This window comes from Ambystoma mexicanum, chromosome 2p (genome assembly GCF_040938575.1).
Source record: "Ambystoma mexicanum isolate Mex_15411 chromosome 2p, UKY_AmexF1_1, whole genome shotgun sequence".
NCBI lineage: Eukaryota > Metazoa > Chordata > Amphibia > Caudata > Ambystomatidae > Ambystoma > Ambystoma mexicanum.
This window is the reverse complement of record NC_090923.1, coordinates 1,479,258,864-1,479,272,965: the sequence shown is the minus strand read 5'-3', so window position 1 is coordinate 1,479,272,965 and position 14,102 is coordinate 1,479,258,864.

The following is a 14,102-nucleotide window of genomic DNA, read 5'->3' as shown; positions in this document are numbered from 1 at the left end:
GTTTGCAATCGAGCGGGCCCATTGTGCCTTCTTGGCAAAACCCAGACCGGGTGCACCACCAAGACCCATTATAGCTAGAGTCCTAAATTTCCGTGATCGTGACGCCCTCCTTAGAGTGGAGAGAGCCAAGGGAGAACTCCTTTTGGGCGCTGCCAGGATCCACCTAGACCCAGACGTCTCGGTGGTGGTCCAACGGGAACGTAAACCTTCCTGGCGGTGAAGAGGAGGCTACGGGACCTGCAGGTCAAATACGCCATGCTATACCCTGCCAAATTGAGAATCGAACACTCGAACTGGGTGTACTTTTTTACAATCCCAGAGGAGGCCTCCAGATTCCTCGATGAACACTTCCCTGGCAGAATCTCTTCTGCAACACATATTGTTACTGCTATGTTCCTTAATTGTTTGTTTATGATCCGGGACTTTGACTCACTATAGTAGCTCATGGTTGTTGAATGGGTGTTGGAAGGGGCCGCCCCCGCCCATATGCCCTGGTTACCCACGACATGCACGTCCTGGTCCCTAGATTGCCCTCAATCACTGAGGGAGCCCTTCGGACTCAACGCTGTATGTTTCTTCAATTGGATTCCCCTCAACATCGTTCACCTACCATCGGTATGGTGCTCTTCAAATTATTGCTAAAAACAGCCACTTCTCGGTCAGGGTCCTCATTTGTCACTGTAATGGCCCTTAGTTGATTGTGTTCTGCAGGTGACAATCTCTGGCTCCAGAAACGTGCAATCAACAAATTAACATGCGGCCTCACAACCTGAGGGTAGACCTCTGGGCCCGCTGCTAAGCGCTCTCTAGTCTGACTCCCCTCTCCAGTGCTCATTGATTTCCACATTATCCCTTTAATATGTGTTGTTAAACCCGGACACTGTCGTGACCTGGTTGATTGGGAGGCTACTCTTCCCAATCTTGACCAAACTGTTGTTGCTATTGTGCAACCGGGTCTCGCCCACCTGGGTAGGGCCCTGCCCGGGTAGCGCCCGTTACAATCACTAGGCACCATGTTCATCCTTACATTGCCTTCCCGTCCGGAGCAACGCCGCCAGGCCAGTTCACAAGCCCCCCAGGCGTTGATGCCATTGGTTTGGATTTGGTTGTTTGGGTACGGGGTTATCATTCCTCTGTTTGGGGGAGGGATGTGGTAGGGGGTGGGCACTGTTGGGTTTTATGTTAAAAAAGGCTTGGTATTCACGGAAGAGATGGTGCATGGGGCAATATTGAACCGACGTTGTTGCAGGTCTAGTCACTCAATGAACCGACCATGGGGGTTGCCACCCTATTTACCCGCAACCTCTAATAAACACCCCTACTCTGCTGACTGAGGATGCCTTGACATTCATGAGCTGGAATGTGCAAGGCCTAGGAAACTATAAGAAAATGAGACAATTACAGCTTCAGGCCAAACGACACGGGGTCAAAATCCTGTTTCTGCAAGAAACACATGCCTGCACTGAGTTTTGTGAAAAATTCACCAAAATGTGGGCCCTCAAAGGTACCACACTAACTATTCCACCCAAAGCCGTGGGGTTATGACCCTAATTCATAGGAGCCTTAAGTTTGATCCCATAGCTACACTGATCGACCCCCAGGGCAGATATGTGCTACTCCATGGTATCCTACAAAATAAGGAGGTGGTCCTGTTAAATATCTATGGCCCCAATATTGATGATCCGGAGTTGTATTTACACCTCACATCCCTCCTTGACAGTTTCCCGCTGTTGCCAATCCTCTGGGGAGGTGATTTTAACACGATATTTGATGTGGACCTGGACAGATCCGGCTCCAGACCCCGCCAACTCTCTAAGGCTGCCTACACTATGCTGTTATCCCTCCCCCGACTGGCCCTGGTGGATGCATGGAGGTTTCTCAACCCCGACTCCCGTTCCTACTCCTTCTATTCTTCGGTGCACGACTCCTACTCCCGAATTGACAGATGGCTAGTGTCTGACATACTCATAAGGAATATATCCCGCCTAACGATCCTTCCCAGAACTCTCTCTGATCATTCACCGGTGACTATTACCCTGTGTTGGGGCCCGGATCGCGACCAAACCAGACACTGGAGAATGAAACCTCATTCCCTCCTCGACCCTGTCTTCAGCTCCTCGCAGGCCACCTTCTGGGAGTCTTTCAAAGCTTACATTAAAGGTATCGCCCTGTCCAAGGAAAATGGCATCCTTAAAACAATTCGCAAAGATATTGCCGAGAGTGAGGCCACGCTGTCTGCACTGGAAGCCCAATGCTCGTTACATCAAACCCCTGAAATTCTAGCATCAATCGGTACGGAACTCGACACCTTCGCTCCCTTGCGGACCGTGAACAGAGGTTTCTGGACAGTTCGGACCTTGCGAGGAAATACGGTGAGGGCGCCCCACCCATCCCTGGAATAGAAAGACCTGATGGCACCCTAACCATGTCACCGCAAGATATTAACTCTGAATTTCTTTCCTTCTACAAATCTCTATATGCTAATGCAGACAGTGTCCCTACATCGGAGATTGACTCCTATTTAGATAATCTTCCCCTCTCGATTCTTTCCCCTGAGACCATCGGCTCTCTTGAGAATCCATTTACCCCCGAGGAATTCTCGGACGCTATAGACTCACTCTCATCCGGCAAATCCCCAGGCTCAGACGGCATCCCCGTTGAATTCTACAAACACTTTAAATCTCTCCTACTCCCTTGCTTAATGGCCCTATGGGAGGAATCAGTGGGAACAGGTCAGTTCCCCCCTTCGCTCCGAGAAGCCACAATAACTGTTTTGCTAAAACCCCTGTTAACCCCCCACTAAATGCGGCTCCTACCGTCCACTTTCACTTATCAACGGGGACGTCAAGATATACATCAAACTGCTAGCCCTACGCCTTGCCCCCTACATGCCATACATTATTCACCCTGATCAAGCAGGATTTATCCCGGGGCGTTCCACCTCCTTAAACTTGAGGTGCCTCTTTAACATTATAAGCAGGGTTAACCTGAATGTCCACGCGATAGCAGCGACACTCGACATGCAAAAAGCTTTCGACTATGTCTCGTGGAAATATCTCTGGTGTGTTCTCGAAAAATGCAAGTTCGGTCCCTGCTTCCTCTCCTGGGTCAGACTGCTTTACTCTGACTCCGTAGCCAGGGTCCGCACAGAAGACCGATGCTCCCCCCTCTTTCAAATAGCTAGGGGTACGAGACAGGGCTGCCCCTTCGCGCCTCTAATTTTCGCTATAGCGATGGAGCCATTTGCGGACATGCTGCGCCATTGTCATTCACACAGGGGCCTATGTACCGCTGGTTCTTCGGATATAGTGTCCCTGTATGCCGATGATGCCCTTCTCTTCAACCGTTCCTCTGACACCAATTTGGCCCCGATTTTGGAAGATGTTGTACTCTTTGGCCGTATTTCTGGTCTCAAAGTGAATTGTTCTAAATCCACCCTTTTCCCCCTCACTGTCGCCACCCCCCCCAGACACCCTGGGATTCGCATGGGCTCAGTCAAACTTTACCTATCTAGGCATTGTGGTGTGTCGTCACACTGAACGTGTTTTCGAAGAGAACTACCAGAATTACCTCACAAACCTTACAGTGAAGTCCGCGGGCTGGAGCAAACTCCCGATTTCACTTGCGGGCAGGATAGGGATACTGAAGATGGTAGTATTACCCCAGCTCCTATACAGGTTCGCCAATATCCCCCAGTGGCCGGGCAGTGGGTTCTTCCAGGCATTGACTCGCACCCTTAATACCTTCCTTTGGCACTCGTGCGCGGTCAGGCTTAAGCTCGGGACCCTAGCCATCCCAATGGAGGCTGGCGGCTTCGGGGCTCCTGATTTTCTCAAGTACTGGCTGGTCTCACAACTCCAATATACATCATATTGGTTCAACACATCGGACCCCCCTCCCCATGTTAGGCTTGAGAAGCTATCAGCAAGCGACCGAGACGTCCGCTCCCTGATTATCACACCCAGGCCGATGGTATTAGACTCCGTTGACCCGGTGGGCTGCACGTCTCTGGCCATATCTAAAACTTGGCAACTACTAGGCATCGGCCATCCCTTTCATGGTAACCTATCGCTTTGGAACTTCCTCCCAGAGGTCCCACACGTACCTGCTCTTATCGTGCGCCGGTGGGCTGAGGCTGGATATGAACTGCTCCGAGACGTTTTTGACCAGGGCAATTTCATAGAGTGGCCTGATCTCCCACTCTCTATGAGACGGAGACCATCCGTTTGGCTTCAATACTCATCCCTCAGGAAAATCCTTAAACACAAATATCATAGTTTCCCGGCGCTACCGCCCGATGAGCCTATAGTTACGGAGCTATCCTCTCCCACTCCCATGAGGGGCAAAATCTCCAGACTCTATTCCCTGGTACAGGCCAGATCGGCCCCCGTATTCTCCAAATTAAGACATACTTGGGAGGACGACCTTGGACTGGAAATCACTGACGAACAGTGGGCCCATATGTGTGCACACACTCACGGGGTGTCCTTCAACTCCCGCTTCAAACTGATCCAATTTAAGATACTCCACAGGTTCCACTACACTCTGAACAGGCTGCACCATATTTCGAATGACCTCTCCCCGAAGTGCCCCAGGTGTGGTTGTGATGGCGCTGGCTACATCCACATGATCTGATCCTGCCCCCGTCTCTCCCAATTCTGGGGTGCAGTATGCTCTACTATGTCAGATATCCTCGAAAATCCTATCACTCCAGCCTCAATGAGGTGTCTTTTCCATGATTTTCCCGAACTCCGCCGAGACTCCAGGAAACTGGCTGGCCTCTGTATGCTACTTGCAGTACGTTCCATCTTACTCTGCTGACTCCGGCCTACTACACCTACCCATGCACAGTGACTCAGGGTGGTCACTTGGGCCTCAGACACTGAAGATTCCTTGGCTGTACAACAGCCTGCCCACTCAAGACCTAGGGATATCTGGTTAAAGTTTCGTTCATTCATGTCTCCTACCGACACTGCTTCAGTCCCTACGTCCCCAGCTCTCTGCCCCCACCACTCCTCTCCCTTCCCCTGAGTTGTCTCCCTTCCGGCCCCACACCGGCCTCGGATAAACCCCTTATGTGTGTGACCCGGTTCTTGTACTTGCTCTATACGTCTGTAATGCCTGTAATGCTCTGATTGTATACACCTTTATGTAACTCGCCTGTACTTGTGTCTCCAAGCTAAATAAATAAAAGTTTTTAAAAGAAAAACAAATGGAAGGAAATTAAATATCGGAACTAATGGAGTTATCCACATACTCCGTTACAGGAGATAGTGAAACTGAAGACTGCGAAGCAGAAGCAGATGTTATACTCATGGCAACCTCAGATTCTGATAATGAGATGGACAACGTAACACCTCATGGAAAGGAGCAATGGAGTCGTGCGCCAAAGGGTCCGTCCAATCTTCATACTGAAGAGCACTGCACGTGCGAAGATTGTCTGCACAGCAACAAAGTGAAATCAACAACTGTCGGCACAACACATCAAAAGTTGCAGCCAAAAAATGTTGGTACGTAAGAAGAATGTAAGGCATGAGTCGACAAAAGCAAAAACAAAACAAATAATGGCACCAGAGTCTGACTCTATGGCACCCACAAGTAAGAAAAACCTTACACTTCCACACCTCACTGCAGCAGCCGGCGAAAAACTTCCGACTACGGCGCCTGCAGACTTGTATCCTATATCACAATTGAAATTATTCAAACAACCCCAGGTTAAACAACAGGAACTGACAACAAAACAACAAGCTCGTTCAGTTCAATATGAAGACGGACTATTAATCGAAAGATTTTGTCCAGAAGAGGATGGTCTCATACTGAATCATGCAAATATCATTAGATTCCTACATCATGTTCCTTCACTTAGATCACTGACATGAATGACATAGCAAGAGTGTAATTTATAGATGAAGAAAGATTGGATAGAGTACTCATCCATCCCACAACTCCACTAATAGCCCACTTATTAAAGCAATAAACATCACAATTAAGAACATTGGGCTTTGATGCTTTGATGTCACAGATCAGCCGATTGCAATCAAACCAACAAATTTACCAAGTAAGATTGCATCAAACACAAGAAAGCAATCTCCAAGAAGAAATGTGGCGAAAGGAACAACAACGTATCATAAAAATGAAGGTAGTCACGGGTAGAAAGGAGAAAGATGTGAGCATCACCACCACACTTCGAGTCATAGAACACCAGAGCAAAGTTCAGCCAATCATCACAGACAATCTATTCATAGAGAGAGATCATCAAGATCTCCTCCACACCGACATTCAGATCATCGAGGAAGATCATCAGGAAGAAAGTGTCAAAGAGCTCGATCCAGATCGGTCATACATAGAGCTACAACCCGTCAAGAGAGATCGCCCAGAAGAAAAGACCAAAGATCACCTGTTAAAGGTACTGAAGATAACTGGAAATGGCTAATGAACCTAGTGGCAGACAAAATTCAAATGCCATAGGCCAGGTCGACAGTTGCTTATAAACCCCTAACAATTGCATCATGGAACACTAGGGGGTTTGTCCATGTTTTTTGTGCAGCAGAACGATCAGATTGAAGAACATGATATATGTTGCCTACAAGAAAACTGGCTTTGTGAGAAACCAATCGTGGAAGGATACTCAACTCATTTAAATCCTGCGATCAAAGGTGTGAAAGGTCGCCCAATGTCAGGTCTCTTGATCCTAATCAAGAATCATGTACAATTAAAGATCGTGGCTGAATTAAATCCAACTATTTTAATCCAAATACTGGTGGGTACATTAACAGACGCCAATGACAAGATCGATCGGACAATCGCCATATTTAACCTGTATTGGAATCCGAACATATTAATCAGCTCAGAATTCCCAGCGCAAGTTGAAAGGTGGATTGATCACTGCAGGAAAAATTGGCCGAACACAATGATTATCATATGTGGAGATTTGAACTGCAAATGTTTAAACACCAATGATGAACCCATCATGACTAATAACATCTTGGCCACTGCGGCTGAAGGAAGAGGCACCCAGTGGAATATGTCTATGGAAGAAAAAAACATAACACTTCTCAATGGATCTACCAAGGATGATTCACCAGCGCAAATTACAAGAAAGAATGCCACAAAAGGCAAGATCTTAGATTATATACTCATCTCAGACTCATTGATTTTCAAAAATAACAATATGAGAGTGATCCAAATGCAGGACAGCGATCACAATCTGTTGTCTGCGACCCTGTTTCCAATCACTTACAGAGACGATCACATGGACCCAACGTGTCTTGAAGTAACCATGGGCAAAAATCGTTTGAGAATACCATCGTCAAAACTACCGAAACTGACCAACACATTGACAACCTTAATTAATTCACCACAAGTGAAATGGTCAGCGGATATACTTGAATACATGAATTTATTTAAAAACTTTGAAATCCACAAAAAAGGTGCAAGAAACATCCAGCGCTATCTAACGCACAACTTTGATGCGCAGATTGTAATAAAAAAAAAACTAATGAGGCATCAATTGAATGCCCTAAAATATGATCGAATTTTGGCAGCCTCGATTCAGAAACACAGAATCCGCCAACATCATCGAAACTGGACACAGCGATATAAAAAGGTCCTTATCCAAAGGGATGCAGAATCTATGCTATCTACACTGAAAAATAAGAACACAGCAGAGATATTAACAACTTAGAAACAGAACAAGACTCTTTATTCATGATGCCTATTGCGCCAGAGAAATGGATTGCCCATTTCAACTCCTCATTGGACAAAAGTGAACATTCATCTTTTTTAGATAAACATGAACATCTATCTTTAGTGCCAAAACCAGTGGAAAAATGGTATCTAATAGATACATCTAGTGAAACTGTCATCGAAATCATCAACAGGTTATCAACCTCACGAGCCTGTGGTCCAAACGGCCTCAGCAACCTAATGTTGAAAAAAGACACTGCCGAATGGGCGAACTTTCTTTCAATCCTGTTTAACTACATTGTTAATGTCAATCAAATTCCATCATCTTGGAAGAAATCCATTATAGTCCCCATTCACAAAAAGGGCGATCTGGCGGAACCAATAAACTACTGTCCTATAGCATTGCTTGATGCCCCCGGCAACATTTTTGGCACTTTGATTCTTAAAGCACTACGCCATTGGGCAAAAACATCCAACCATATTGACATATGGCAAGCAGGCTTTGTTCGTGGAATCGGGACTGCTCTTAACATATTAATTCTAAATCTATTGAAGAGCAGAAGTGAACAAATTAAGAATTACACAATCTACGTTGCGTTCATTGATTTAACGCAAGCATTCGATAGCATATCTCGACCACGACTTTGGGCAAAATTGCATCAGTGGAAATGTCCTCAATCCATACTAGCTCCAATTCAAGCATTTCATCAAAATACCAGAGTTCAAATAAGACTCAATAAGACAGGATTACTGACAAAATCTATACCAACTAATAATGGACTGAAACAGGGATGCCCCATGGCATCAGAATTATTAAATCTCTTCACTTCAGATGTTAGCAGTACCTTCCAGGACATCAGACATTTTCCACCATCAATAGCTACCATGAAAGTGAACAGGCTCATGTATGCTGATGATGTGGTACTCATAGACCAGACTCCAATAGGCCTTCAATGACAATTAAATTCTCTCAATAACTATCTACAAACGAATGGCCTCACAATTAACGCCCAAAAAACAGCCATTTTACCATTGGGTTTGCAACACCATCAGATAAAATCGAAAAACCTGAGTTGGTCGTTACTGGGAACAAACATTCCAGTAGTAAAGTCGTTTACCTATCTGGGAGTCTGCTTGAACTCAAGCAAAACATTTACGCCGAGACAACAAGCCGTGAACAAGAAAACAGGAAACTTGGCAAATTTGGCCAAAATCTTGTTAAAAAAGTACTGTAACTTTAGTCTGATACCACTCATCCAATTTTACAAAGCCAAAGTCATTCCCATCCTAACATATGGAGCAGAGACCTCATTTAATTTTGAAGAAAAGAACTGGCCCCTATTGGAAGGTCGTTTTTGGAAAACAGTATTGAGACTTCCAAAAGGAACCCCGATACAATCAATAAGAATGGAACTGGGTTTGAGTTCCTTGGCGGCAATTGTGGAATGGAAGATGCTTGCCTTTTATAGAAAATGCAAAGATGATCAGCCAAAAGGAGGCTTTGTACACCTAAAAGAGGCACTAGTAGCTCGATCAGAACCAATATTGAACGAATGGGAAGAGAAGTGTTTAACCATCATACACTCTTTACAGGAAACTAATGACACTCCGATAAATAACCTTGATAAGATCAAAAGGAAACTTTATTCACTGGATTGGTTTAAAACCGAAGAGCAAAGACGCAGGTACAAGGGTAAACTATGGGAAATTAGTAAAAAACCACATTCAATCCCAAACTATTTGAAAATATTCCCGCACTGGTTTTTCCGAGATCAGTTTCTAAGATTAAAATGAAATTTGATCCAAATTAAAGAAACTGCCTGGTCTAAAGCTACACAAGCAGGGCCACAGATATTTCGAATATGTAAAGAGGAAAAATCTGTTGAAAATCTACAACACCTGATAATGGACTGTTTAGCTTTCGAGAATCAGAGAACAGTGATAATGTGTGATGTCATCAAAAAATATGGATACAGACCAAAGGACATGTGGTGGAAAATGCTGTTAGCCAATGAAAAGAGACCTATAACCTTAGCATTGATCAAACTGTTAATCATCATAAAGAATCATCTTGCAAGTTTGAATTAGAGGAAACTGCTATAGCTTACATGCTATTCATGCAGTGCTGAGTTTTCTGTATTCATTTTTGTATCATTTTCATTTTTATATCATTTTCAATCTTTATTTTTTCATGTTCATTTTTTCATGTACGTGAAGTCCAAACATGTGATCAAAGGTTGTCTAATGTATAACCATAAAATCACGTTAAATAAATAAAAAAATATAAAAATTAGCATCTCCCTCTGGCTTGTGTATTATGGTGTAATTGTATTCTTGGAGTGTTATGCCCCAGCGTTCTATTCGGGGGGGCATTTTCATTTTAGGGTTCCTGAATAGGGATAGTAGTGCCTGGTGGTCTGTGACCAGAGTGAATCTTCGACCAATTACGAAGTGGTGGAACTTTTCACAGGCCCACACGGCTGCTAGGCTCTCTCGTTCTGCCTCTGGGTAGGCCCTTTCGGTGGGGGATAGGGCTCTGCTGGCGTAGGCTACTACTGCAAGTTGGGCGCTGTCTTTGGGGCTGGTTTGGGCCAGGATGGCACCAAGGCCCCCTGGGCTGGCGTCGACTGTTATGATGGTGTCCCATTCGGGGTGGAAGTAGGCCAGTTGACGGTGGTTGGCGAGGCTTTCCTTGATGGTCTGGAAGGCCGTCTGACACTGAGTCCCAGTTGAATGGTGTGTCCTTCTTGAGGAGAGTTCGAAGCTGGTCAGTGCTGGTGGCATAGTTTTGGAGGTATCGTGCACAGTATCCCGCCATCCCAAGGAATGATCGCAGTTCTGCTGTGGTCATGGGGGCACGTAGGTCGGTGATGGCTTTAATTTTCTCAGGGTCGGCCTTGATGCCTCTATCAGAGAATATGTGTCCGAAGAACCCAAGGCTGGTTTTTATTGATGTCGCATTTAGGGCCATTGAGTGTCAGACCGCATCCTGTAGGATCTTGCATATCGCGAGGGGTACGACATCCTTTCATCGCGGGATGTTTTTTCGTGGGGTTTTTTACCGCTAATTTATTTTTGAAAAAACCCATCCAATTTTTTTGAAAATGGGAGGGTTCGGGGGGGGGGTTACCCCCCCAGAAATAATGAAAAAAATAATAATTTATGTTTTTTTTTCGTAAAAAAAAACCATGGTAAAAAACCCAGCGAAAAAACATCCCGCGATGAAATGACATGGAACCTTGCGAGGAGTGCCATGTCATGTTGTTCTTGGGTTCTTCCGAAGATGAGGATGTCGTTGCTGTAATTCAGGGCGTTTACTTCCGATGATATTAGTCGCCTGAGGATATGCTGAATTTGAGGCGTTTATATCTGAATAGCCTCTTGAGTGTGGCAAAGGTGGTGATTGGTCGAGAGGCTGGATCTATGACGAGCTGGTAGTAGCCTTGGTTAAGGTCTAGTTTGGAGAAGTTTGTTGCTTGATTCAGTCTGATGAGCATGTCCTCTAGACTGGGTCTGGGATGCCTTTCCCTCTGGATGGCGGTGTTGGGAATGCGCATGTCGACGCATATGTGTAGGCATCCGTTGTCTTTGGGGACGATTACGATGGGTGACACCCAGGGTGTGGGTCCCTCTGCTTTCTCTATGATGTCGTTCCGCAACAGGAGTTGTCAGTCTTTGGACACTTGTGCTTGGAGGTGGAACCCCACTTTGCGGGGGTGTTGTAGTACCGGAGTTACTGTGGGGTCAATGTGTAGTTCGATGACTGAGTCTTTGAGCATCCCTACCCCTTAAAATAGTTTGGGGAAGCAGGTTTTGAGGGTGTCTTTGTTGTTGGGCCAACACGTTATCGCCTGGACTTCTGACCTGACCGACGGGTAGCCTTTTATTACATTGGTTGGTTCATATTGGAGGTCAATGAGTGCCAGGGCTCTGGCTGTCCTGTAGCTGAGGAGGCATCGCCCTACTGAGGGGCTCTGTATGATGTATATCATCGTTTATATGGTGAGGCATCTGTTGGTCAGGTCGCAGAGGAATTGGCCCTTGGATGTTAGTGGTAGTACTGCTCCCCACTGGAAGATGTGCATTTTCGACCGGCGTAGTGGGTAGAGATCCGCTATTGCGTGGTGTAGCTCTTCGTTCATTACGTTAACGGTAGCCCCAGTGTTGACAACAAATTGGTTCAGGGTGCCTCCCATTTGTACCATTACTCTGGGAGCAGGGGTGTCGTCGGTGGTCATGTTGAGGAGTCTGACGTATTCTCTCTCATAGCTGTCCTGCCGGTATAGGGGGTAGTGGCTCTCTGCGATCAGCCTCCTCGGTGGGGAGTTGTTGTATGGGTCATAGTCTGGTACTGTGGAGGTCATGCTACCTTCCTGTTCTTGGTTTATTACGTGTCCCCTGGTGTAGGCCACATCCAGGGTGGTCGTTCGGGCTTGGTCATAGTGTTGGTAGTCATATAGTTCATGAGGTTTCCTGACAGGCTCTATTTGTAGGCCTTCCAGGGCCTTACGGTATCTGGGCATGGGTGAGCCATTGTGGGATATGTCATTCCTCTGTCGACTGGTCGCCGGTCGTGTTGTTCTCTTTGTGGCTCCGGGTGTCAGCCAGGATTTTGTATGGGTTGTTGACGGACTGATCCGGTCTCGGGGAGTTGTTCTTTGCACATGGCCTGGAAGTGATTTTCTTGGCTGCAGCGCATGCACCTTTGGCCGATTGCAGGACATGGTCCTCTGTGGCGGTTTTCAAATCCGCATCGGTAGCAATGTCTATTGCTTTGAGGCCATTGCTGGGGGCTTCTAAAGGTCTGTCGGCCTTGCAGGCTGTGGTACCTGGTGTATGGTGTTATGGCCGCGATGATGTCCCCCTTTTTTGGATTCTCGATGGCTGCGGCTTGGACGTATATCCGTTCATATACTCGTGCTAGGTCGAGGATTTCTTTGAGGGTGAGAGGTTTTTTTAGGAGGTGTTTCCTAAACATTGATGATATGCACCCTTCGATAATTCGTAGTCGAATTGCTTCATCATCATTGAAGTTGTCAAAATCACATTTTAGAATCTTCCTTTGAAGGCGGATGACGAATTCGCCTATGGATTCATCAGCTAGCTGGGCATATTGGTTGAAGGCATAGCGTTCATAGTCTCTATTGGGTGTTATTACTAGTTTCCCATTAATGGCCTCCAAAAGGCTCTGATATGTGGCTCGTTCTTGTGGTGGAATTGTCCGTATAATGTTTTTAATCTCTCTACCTGACACATTTGTGAAGATGCTGATTTTATTGGGAGGGTCCTGAGTTCCAATGGCACCTAGTCTGCAAATTCCTCGACCCATTCTTCCCACCTTTGTCCTTGATCGTGTTGCGGGTTGAGGGTAAATGGGTTGGGTCGTCTCATAAGGCTGGCGTGGGATTTGGAACCAGCATTGGCAGTTGGGGGAGCCCCAATGTCGGCAGCTACTTGCGCTTGATCGGTCATGGTTGTTCAGTTTGTGGTGTTGTGGGCGGGTTGATCGTGGTCTTTTGCTGGGTGTGACGAGGTGGGTAACTAGCCCTTCAGTCCATCGGGCTGTTAGCGGTATTCAAATGGGGGCCGCAGTCGGGGTTCCTTTCCGTGGGTGCATCTGCCTGCGCTCTGTTTTGTGCTTGGGTCCCAGGCGTCTGGGCGTACACTGTTTTATTTTCTTTGTTTATACACTGCATAACGTGCCTGGGTAGTGGGCACAATAGGGTAGGTGATTTTTGTGTGCCACGTGGGCTAGTGGGGTAGTGTCCACCTACTGCTGAGCCTGGGTGGCAGGCTGTTGCCCCGGTTGGGCCTTTTGTTTGCTGGGGGTGGCCGTTCACTTCATGTAAAGGGTAGGCTTGTGCCTTTGGTCTGGGCTTTTAGTGTGTGCTGGTGCGCGGTTGGCGGCGGGTCTCCTTACCGGCACTCTTTCTGTTTTTGCGGGCTGTGTCTGGGATCCGATGACTCCAGCTGCGGCTGCGTAGTTGTGCGCGTGTGTTCGTGCTCCTTTCTGCTCGTGGGCATCCAACAGGTACCGCTGCGTGTTCCTTTCTCCACTCCGCTTCTTAGTCTCTGCTGGGCTTACTGTCGCTGTGGCGGCCCTCCTCTGATGTCTGTTCACTTTTATACCGGTGCACGTTCCTTTCCGTGGTCTGCTGGGCTCACAGTTGCTGCGGCGGCCCTCCTCTGCTGCGAGTATGGTTACTCGCTCCTCAACTGCTAGGCGTCCTGCCCGTCTGCGGCACGCCGTGGATGTGGCAGCTACTTCTTTGTACTGCTGGGCTCTTCCGCCTTCCCTGCGGCACGCCGTGGATGCAGCGGCCCCTTTGACCTGCTGGGCTTGCACGCCCGACCTGCAGCACGCCGTGATGCAGCAGCTTCTCCGGTGACCTGCTGGGCTCACACGCCCGACCTAC